The sequence below is a fragment of the Chrysochloris asiatica genome, unplaced genomic scaffold, assembly GCF_000296735.1.
Source record: "Chrysochloris asiatica unplaced genomic scaffold, ChrAsi1.0 scaffold00022, whole genome shotgun sequence".
NCBI classification, from domain to species: Eukaryota; Metazoa; Chordata; class Mammalia; order Afrosoricida; family Chrysochloridae; genus Chrysochloris; species Chrysochloris asiatica.
The window spans coordinates 6,888,053-6,897,762 of NW_006408540.1; positions in this window are offsets into that span (position 1 = coordinate 6,888,053).

The following is a 9,710-nucleotide window of genomic DNA, read 5'->3' on the forward strand; positions in this document are numbered from 1 at the left end:
AGATCTTAAAATGTTCTTTTTGATAATAAATGCTCTGCCATTCATCTTGAATTTTTCATTCCTGCCATAGTAAACCATATGGTTGTCTGATTTAAAATAGCCAATAGAAGTCCATTTCAGGCCTAAAATATTAATCTTCATATGTTTCATTTCATTTTTGACATCTTCCAATTTTCCTAGATTCATACTTAGCACTTTCCACATCCTGATTATTATGGGATGTTTGCAATTGTTTCTTCTCATTCTCATCAGCAAAATAGCTAAATTTTTAAATATTGGAATTTCTAAAAAAGTTGGCAAGAAGTAAATACTAAAGGAACTGTCACACACTGAAGAGGGAGAGTAAATTGCAAATAGCAGTTTCAAAATGACTTTATCTTATAGCTTTCAAAGTTCTGATACTTTGCTCAACAATTTATCTCCCAAAGAGTATGCAATAGCAAATTATAGCTACATATCTCAAAAGACAAATGCATGAATATCTAATAAAATTTTTGGTATATTCATACAATGGATCACTATGCAAACTATAGCTATGTGCAACAAAACACATAGTCTCCCAGATCTATTGTGGAGAAATGAAACACAGAAAATTCCATGTTTTCATTTATGAAGCTCAAAACTTAATTTAAAATATTACTAGACAAGGCAATTTTACATTTTTAGTAACTTAATATGAAAGGTGTGTTTCTTTGCTATACATTTTTATATTGGTATTTTTCTTTAATAAGAATACTTATTATAGTTAACATTTAAAATTATTTTTTAATTAGTTATGCTATTTGAGAAAATATTTATTATTGCCTTTAAAAATACTTACATGTTGATGAATTTCAAATTGACATCTGTAGTTTGTATCTTTTCCCAAAATTTTAGACATATATATGTCTACTCAGAACAAGAGCTTCACAATTAATAGGTATCAGAAAACTAACACATCTAGTCTCAGTTCTAATCTTCTCATAACTGTGCCTTTTACCCCCTTTCTCAATAAAAGGAGACTCAGTGTTTTGGGTCCTTAGATATAACAAACAAGCAGACAAAAACACTTCAGCATTTGACTGTATCCACTCCCTTTTATCTCCTACTTTATTTTCAATCTGTCAAGATATCATATCAAATCTTGCTTTAAACCATATACAAATCAGTATTATTTCTGTCTGAATAAAAACATATTTATTGCTTCTGCCTTGGTCAGATCCATCATGTTACACTTGAATTGCTTAAGCCCTCTCGTTCCACCTACTTGTGTTTTTGCCCCTTTAGCTTATTGTCAACAGAGCTGTTAGAGTTATGCTATTTAAATACATGCCAACATCAAACCACTGTTCTAAAATTCCTCCAAAGTTTCTCTCCATATGACTCAGGTTAGATACTAACATCCTTTCAATAACGTTTAAGCCCTTATTATGATTTGTTCCTGTATTATCTCCATGACCTACATACATTACTCTTCTTTCATGCTCTAATTTCAAATTGCATAGGACACTTCTCTGATTTTAACTGAACCAAGTCTCCTTAGGAACTTCACATTTAATGTTTCTCTGCTCTTTCTCGAACTATCCTCATGACTTATTTCCTTCCCTCCTTCAGATCTCTGAATGACACACTGCAGCACCTTCTGTAGATACATGGTAAAATAGCAATTCACCCTTATACTTTTCATAAACCTTTAAAAATTTTAAGCATCTTTATTGTGAAATGAGTGAAGTTTGACAAAGCAGATAATAAGATTTACATTAAACGATGCATATACATTCTGTTTCATCTCATTGACAGCAGTCTCCTCAATGTACCATCACTGATCCCACTTCCTCCCTGTGTTTCCTGTTTCCATTCCTCATTCTTTCCTAACCTTCCTTGGGTAAATGCTGCTGCTTGGCTCTCACAAGGTGTGTATATTTTTTTCCTTAATATACTTATCTATTGTTTGGCTGAATATTGAGTCATGGAAGGGAGTTCAGTTTGACACGTGAAGGGTGACTAAGGACCGTAGTCTAAGAGGTTCTACCAGTTTCCTTCTAACTAGTAAGTATGTGTGTGTGTATGTTTTCATAAATCCTTTTAGTACGTTAGCTATTTCTTAGCATGTTCCGGAATCTATGTGTTGTACTCCCATCAGAATATGATCTCCATGAAGATAACAATTCTTGTATCTTATGCTCTTGCTAGTTGCTGTAGAATGACATACGCTAAGTGCCTAAAACAGTATCAGATACACAAAATATGCCTACTCATTGCTGTCAAGTTGACCCTATACAGGGTTTCTGAGTCTATAAGTCTTTTTCTTTTCTTACCTTTGTATTGTGAGTTGAGTGAAGGTGTCCAAAGCAGACCATCAGTTTTACATTCAAGAAATTCAAATAATTCACTTAGTTTTATTTCACTGATTGCATCTTCTCCATGTAACATCAGTTACCCTCCTTCCTTCCTCTGATTCTTGTTTCTATCCCACCCTCCTTCCCAACCCTTCTGAATTTTTTCCTTAGGTCAAGTCTTTCTTTTTGATCTTGAATTGTTGACCATTCCTTGGTGAGCATACCTTACTAATATTGTAGTACCCCTGAATCTACCACTGGGCTGAAAATTGGGCCATGAGCGTGAGTTCCATTCCAGACCCAAAGAGAGACCAAGTTCTTTTCAAGAAATGTGTTTTTGCCCAGTAAACTTTGTCTTTCTTATATATTTGAGTTTTGTTCAGTACCTTCGAATGTGATCTCTTCCAGAACAGTGAGTAGTGGTTTGTTGGTTGTTGATAGCTAGGCATTATCTAGTTATTCGGAGACTGTAATCTTTTTGAAAAAAGAAACTTTCATCTTTTTCCTATGAAGTGGCTGGTTGATTTTAATGGCCATCCCTGTGATTAGTAGCCCAGCATCAAAAGAACAGTGCCACTTGGGTTCAATACATTTAATAAATATACTAAATAAATAAATTGAACTTCTGTATCATATTCTTTCATTTTCTTAGTTCTGTATTATTCCATAGTTCCTTTTATATGATCTAAATTTTTATAGGCTACTTTTATATCATCTTTATTTATTCCTCCCTTCCCTAATTCAAGCAAATGACTGTAATCTGTCCCTCAAGTGAGATACCATAGCCTATTTTTTTTTTTTTTTTAAATGAAACTAGGTATAAGGTACATTGTTGTTGTCCGGTGTCATAGCATAAATTCTGAGTCATTGCGACCCTGCATAGCATTTCTAAGGGTTGGCTAGTGGGTTTGGACTGCCAACATTGTGGTCAGCAGTCCAGTGCATATTCAAAATGTCCAACAGCACCACATCAGGACATTATTGTTCTCACCAGTTTTTTTAGTACCGTCTTGTTGATAGTGTGAACCTATTCTACAGAATTAATGGGTATGGCATTAGTGGTATGGTGATGGTGGTGGTGTGTTATGGAGCTGCTTCTGACTCATAGCAACCCTGCATAGGGCTTCTGAGGCTGTAGATCTTTACAGGAGCAGAAAGCCTCATCTTTCTCCCATGGAAAGGCTGGAAGCTTTGAATCGCTGACCTTGAGGGCAGCACCTGGCTTGTATCCACTATGCTACCAGAGTTCCTTGTTTAATGATATTTGCTCAATAAATATTATTTTATGAATGAATGATAAAAAGTTTTCAACAATAGTGTACTGTTTCCTATGTTCATATTATAGTGTAGAGTCATAAAATTCTTCAAATATTTGGAGGTGCTTTTATCTTATTCTTCACTTACACTTAATGCCTTACAATTTTGAACATAAATGATACCTCTAAAATCTTAATTCTGCAGGCTGGTCTATTTTATTTTGTTTTTTGAGTAGCTGTGGCAATGAGATGTTGAAAACCTGCCCATAGTCTTTGGTGTTGATACTGTTAAGAACTGTTGAGTCTGTTCCAACACTTAATGACCTTGCACAGGATTTTCAAAAAACAACTGATAAATTTGAACCACCAACCTTTTGATTGGCAGTCCAGTGCTTATCCTATAGTGCCACACCAGGAATTCATATACCTTTGCAAAAATGTCAACTGTCATCTTTCACATAGCATACTCTACTTCTCTACATAGTTCAATAATTCACTGCAATAGCCACACAAACTTCACACACCATTCTCACAGTTATAATGTTTATTAAGGAAGTTATCTAATTGTGACTCAGACGTAGAAATGCTCAGGGAACAGTTCTTTCCATCAGAAAAGCCTCTTCCTAACCAGACCTGTGGGCAGGCTGTTCTTTGTTCCTTGGTTTCTCAGCCCCAGGCCTCTTGGCCCCTTCCATGATCCAGCAATGTACAAAGCTCTTTTAGCACACACAAAAAAATGCCCAATGAATACTCTACATCCTCTAAGTCTCAACCTGAAGTCACTCAGCTCTAGTTCCATATGTTAGAAAACCTAGCTCACGTACAAGTACCTAAAGGCACCCCACCCCAGAAGTGAACCTCTTGCCTAAAGGCACTCTGTTTTACTTGTTCCATGTGCTAGGAAACCCTCCACTGTCTGTATTCTGACCTTTAGTTCTAGTGCTGCTGCTCCTTATTCAATAAATGTTTCTATGTTATGCCTCTGGTATCACAGCTTCCAATCCCTGGGTCAAGGAGGTGCAGTCACAGTGATCTTGATGTTCAAAGGATACACTCCACTCCTGCCTTTTTCTTCTTGATGGTAGTGAGATGCCCTTTCTGTTTCTGTGATGGTTCATTTTATATTCACAGGATGGCAAAATTGACCAATCACAATTAGCCCTGTTAACTATCACTCACAGTTGTTTCATAACCCATCAGCATCCTTCCCCACCTTCTCTTACCTAGATCCATTAGGAAAAAGTCTCTTGGTGGGAGTTTACAAGGGCTGTGACTAGAGGAAACATTAAATAATTCACTGCATTGTAGTCCTCGATAGTGACTTTGCTTTCCTGATAGTAGAAACTTTTCTTTAAAATCCCAAGCATGATATTTTATTGTATATTTATTTATAAGAAAATAAAGCAACATCTCCCTGTCTCTCTCTCTCAAGATCAGCAGTTCGAAACTACCAGCTGTTCCACAGGAGAAAGATGAGGCTTTCTGTTCCCGTAAAGATTTACAGCCTCAGAAACCTTGTACAGGGTTGCTATGAGTCGGAACTGACTCCACGGCACATAACAACAACAACATATATATATTGTTGCTGTTGTTATATATATATACATATATACTATAGCTTTAATATACAAAGAAACACACTGTTTCCATTTTGGTTGTATCTTTAGTAGATATTCAGTTTTATTCTGTTGTACAAAGGGTTGCTATGGGTTGGAACTGACTTGACCTCACCTAACAAACATAAGTGATGAAGAGCAAAAATGTCAGCTTGAGGCTAAGGTGTGCCTGACCCAAGCCATGGTATTTTCAATAACCTCATATGCATACAAAAGTTGGACAATGAATAAGGAAGAACATAGAAGAATTGAGGCTTTTGAGTTATGGTGTTGGAGGATAATATTGAAAGTGCCATGGGCTGCCAAAAGAGCAAACAGATCTATATTGGAAGAAGTGCAGCCAGAGTGCTCCTTGGTGGCCAAGAGGGCCAAACTACGACTTCGTCTATCACACTTCAGGCGAATTGTCAGGAGGGACCAGTCGCTGGAAAAGGATATCATGTTTGGTAGGGTTGAGGGTCAGAGGATAAGAGGAAGACCCCCAGCTAGATGGATTGGCAAAGTGCAGTATCAATGGGCTCAAGCGTGGCAATAATGTTGAGGTTGGCCCAGGATTGAGCAGTGCTTCATAGTCTCTATGAGTCGGTACTGACTTGATGGCACCTAATAATATCAACAACAAACAAAAGCAATAGAGAACTAATACTTTTCAGTGGAAGAGAAAGATGAATGTATTGTTGGATATTGTTATGTTATAGATGCCAAATCCTGACATGCATGCTAGAACACACCTATCTTCCCCCCACAAATAGCAATTTTGGAATGCATGTATAAAGAATCATGGGAAATATTTTTGATGATTTTTAAAAACTGCTAAATAAAAAGCAAGTTTACATTTCTAAAGAAAATATCTCACCATTAAAAACTCTTGCAGGTCATTCCTATGTGGATTATACTTAAGAAATTAATGATTTGCTTAAATTAATTCTCTCATTCAGAGGAGGTGTGAGTTGTTAAAAGAACAGTTTTCATCTGCTTAATTAGAACTTATTTCAAATTATTTGCACATTTGTTGTTGTTGTTAAGTGCCTTTGAGTCTGTTTGGACTTATAGTGACCCTATTTAGTGTTTCCAAGGAGGGGCTGGTGAGTTCAAACTGCCAACCTTGTAGTTCAAACTAATCTTGAGGTTGACTGTTTATCCTATGAAACCACACCAATAAAGTAAAGAAGTAATGAAGAATGGTTAGAGATTCTAAACGCAGTTCAGAAGTGGTATTTACAGGAAAGAAAAGGGAGTCATGGTCAAAAGGTGACTGCGTTTTGGAGTATGAAATATTGTGGGAAGGAGCTGACATACTATTTGTTCGAGTTGAACTCCATGTGAAAGGAGATAAATAGGTGCTTATGAAGCCATTGGTTACACATTTAAACATTCTAACACTACTAATGCCTTTGATTCTTATCTTAAAACCACTCATCATGATAATAAGCTCCTTGGAGGCAATAATTATGCATGAATACTTCTGTGCCATTCAGAAGTGAGCATATCACTCATGGTAGAAACTATGTAATGGATTATGAATGCTGCATTGAATGACTCTGAACCTTAATTTAAAGTGTATTCTAAGTATTTTTCTTTTTTGTTAATTTGAAAAGAGGAGGAGTAGCTTGGAAACCATTCTAGGGTATTGCAGGTAAATTTCCTAAGCAAATACTTAAAGAGGAACCAGAAGTCATCCTCTGGTGAAATGGCTGACAATCACTTTTTAGAGTTTCACTTGTCCTAAGAAAATATATTATAAGGCAATGCCTTCCTCTACTATATCTGTTGTAAAGAACATTTAGAATTTTGAAGATATGTTTTTATCCCAGATGTGTCTGCTTAAGCCCTTCTACTTTTCCAAAGGCAAAGGATATCTTATATTTATGATGTTATACATGCTTTAGAACTCAGCAGTAAGTAACCCATTTCTGTTTAAGTAAGAAGAAAAAGAAGAGAATGGTTAGAGGTGCACTGAATAAATGCAGCAGCAAAACCTCAAGAACCAGATGTGCAGAAAATAGAAACAGAGAGAGGAAAATCATAAAGAAGAGATGTTAGCTGATGATATAAAATTTTATCTTAAAATATCATCACAAAAGAATTAAGCTAAGAGTATATCATTCATTCCATGTTGATAAAAGAGCATATTGTGTCTCAAAAGAAAAAAAAAACAAAAAACCTTTGTATGTTTCAATATAAAATACTCTAAAGTTCTAATAAGAAATTCAGTATTCATGGAAAATTGACTACCTTTGTTAAACAATGGGGAATATTCAATTAAAAGAGAAAAAACTATTTTGTAATTTGATAACATAATATTATTTATTTAATTTTTATGTATACCAAAACATTAGGTAAGAGATGTAAAATGTACTAAAAATTCCAGGTTACTTATACATATAACCAATTTATTTTTAAATTAAATAAAAAAGCAAGAGATATTATATGTCTTCAAAAAAAAGCAATAAAAGAAAAGAAGATATATGACTTGCTTCTACAACTAACAACAAATACTAGAGTTTCTGAATGAAAAATAAAGGCACAGAATAATAAACTAGGGTAACAGGAGGTAGGACAAGGCTTAAGGAAACAGGGTAAATAAAACTAAGCTAAAAAATCCTTTGTTGAGGGTGTGAGGGGTGTGTTTGTGGGTGAATTGAAGATGGCGCATATCAGGGGAATTTTGACAAGAAAGACCTAACGAATGTGAGATAAGCAGGTTTATTTATTTTTATAACTACCACTGCCAGTTCTTAAGAGAGACATAAGAAGTTAAAATCAATAAGAAAAGTTAGGGGACAGAAAAGGAGTCTATCTTAAGTAGTTAGTTTATAGACTGTACATACCACATGTTGTTGTTGTTAAGTGTTGTCGAGATGATTGTGACCCATAGTGACCCTGTATAGAGTTTCTGAGGAGCCGCTGATGAGCTTGAACTGCCGACCTTGCAGTTCAAATGGCTTTGCAGTCTAGGTCATTAACCCACAGCGCCACACCAGGACATACCACATAGGAATATAAAATTCTTAATTCACAAATAGTTTGCAAAGATATATGTCTTACTCTCTATATGTAACAGGCACACAGAGGCCAGTTCCAACAAAAAGGAAATTTCTTAGATGCTGTGCAGTAAATATGCTGATGAATACTGGTTGGTTGGTTATGTGCCATGGAGTTGGTTCTGACTCTGACTCATAGTGACCCTGTACAGAATTTCCGACGCTGTAAATCTTTACAGGAGCAGAAAGCCTCAACTTTCTCCTCCAGAACAGCTGGTAGTTCAAAAAGGTTACAGCCCGATTCGTAACCACTACACTACCAGAGCTCCTTGATGAATACTAAGTATATATAATGCATATTTTTGTCATTCTAATGAGGCTAATAATTGTAGTTTGGGTTTCCAAGATCTGGCTGAATATGAGCATCTTTTCACTCGTTAAAACACTGTGTGGGTATTCCTTTTTGTGAAATGTTTAAGTCTTTGGCCCATATTTCTATTTTAGTATTTGCCCTTTTCCTATTGATTAGTGAACATTCTTTACATATTGTGGAAATGAGGTCTTACTCAGATGTAGAAACAGGTATACATTTATATTTTCACTCTTAATGATGACAGACATTAACATTTTCCTGACTATAAGTAGTAATAAGAACTGATGTATACTGATGGTGAGAGTATAAATTGGTAAAATTGCTTTGGAAAACTACTTGGGTATATCTACCAAAACTGAACTTATGCACACTTATGACCTAGCTTTTCCTCTCCCAGGAAAATTATGACTATATTCTATATTCTATGTGGTTGCAGTTTAAACTTGCACCCACTCTGCATATAGACAAAGATTTTGAAATTCACATTTTGAAATTGACAGCATGAATATAAAATTCCATCCCCAAACTTAGAAACTGAAAGGCAACATGTGAACAAGAGTCATTGTGAGGCAAATGGATCCCCTTTCACTTCTTGATGTGAGTTCTGGTGTGACACTAGGCTGCAATATGGGTTTCAACCACACAGTTGGTTATTCAAACTCACCAGCTGCTCCTCAGAAACCTACATAGAGTCACTGTGAGTTGGAACCAAGTTGTTAGCAGTTAACAACAATTCACCTTCTGAAGCCAGGATTTGTTAATCTTGTCAGAATTAATTGAGTTATATAACCCATGTAAACTATCAAAAAATTTACAATAAAATTTTTTTAAAAAAAACAGAATACAAACATAATATTTTTAATAATATTAATTTTAATTAATAAAGTAAACTAATGAAGATCACCAAAGACCCAATAACTAGACCAAAAGCTACCATAGTAGTACAAAAATGACTCCAGAATTAAAAGACTACTCAGAAGTAAAATACTTATATTTCAATGTCAAAAACAAATAGAAAGGAAGATTTTCTTCTTAAGTTTAGATAATTTCTTAAATATGAAAACAACAAAAATTAGATTGGCTTTTATATATACAATAAATAGAAAACCAGTTCACTCTGAGAAGGAAAACAAATAATACTTGCAATTCCCTTTTTTTTTTTT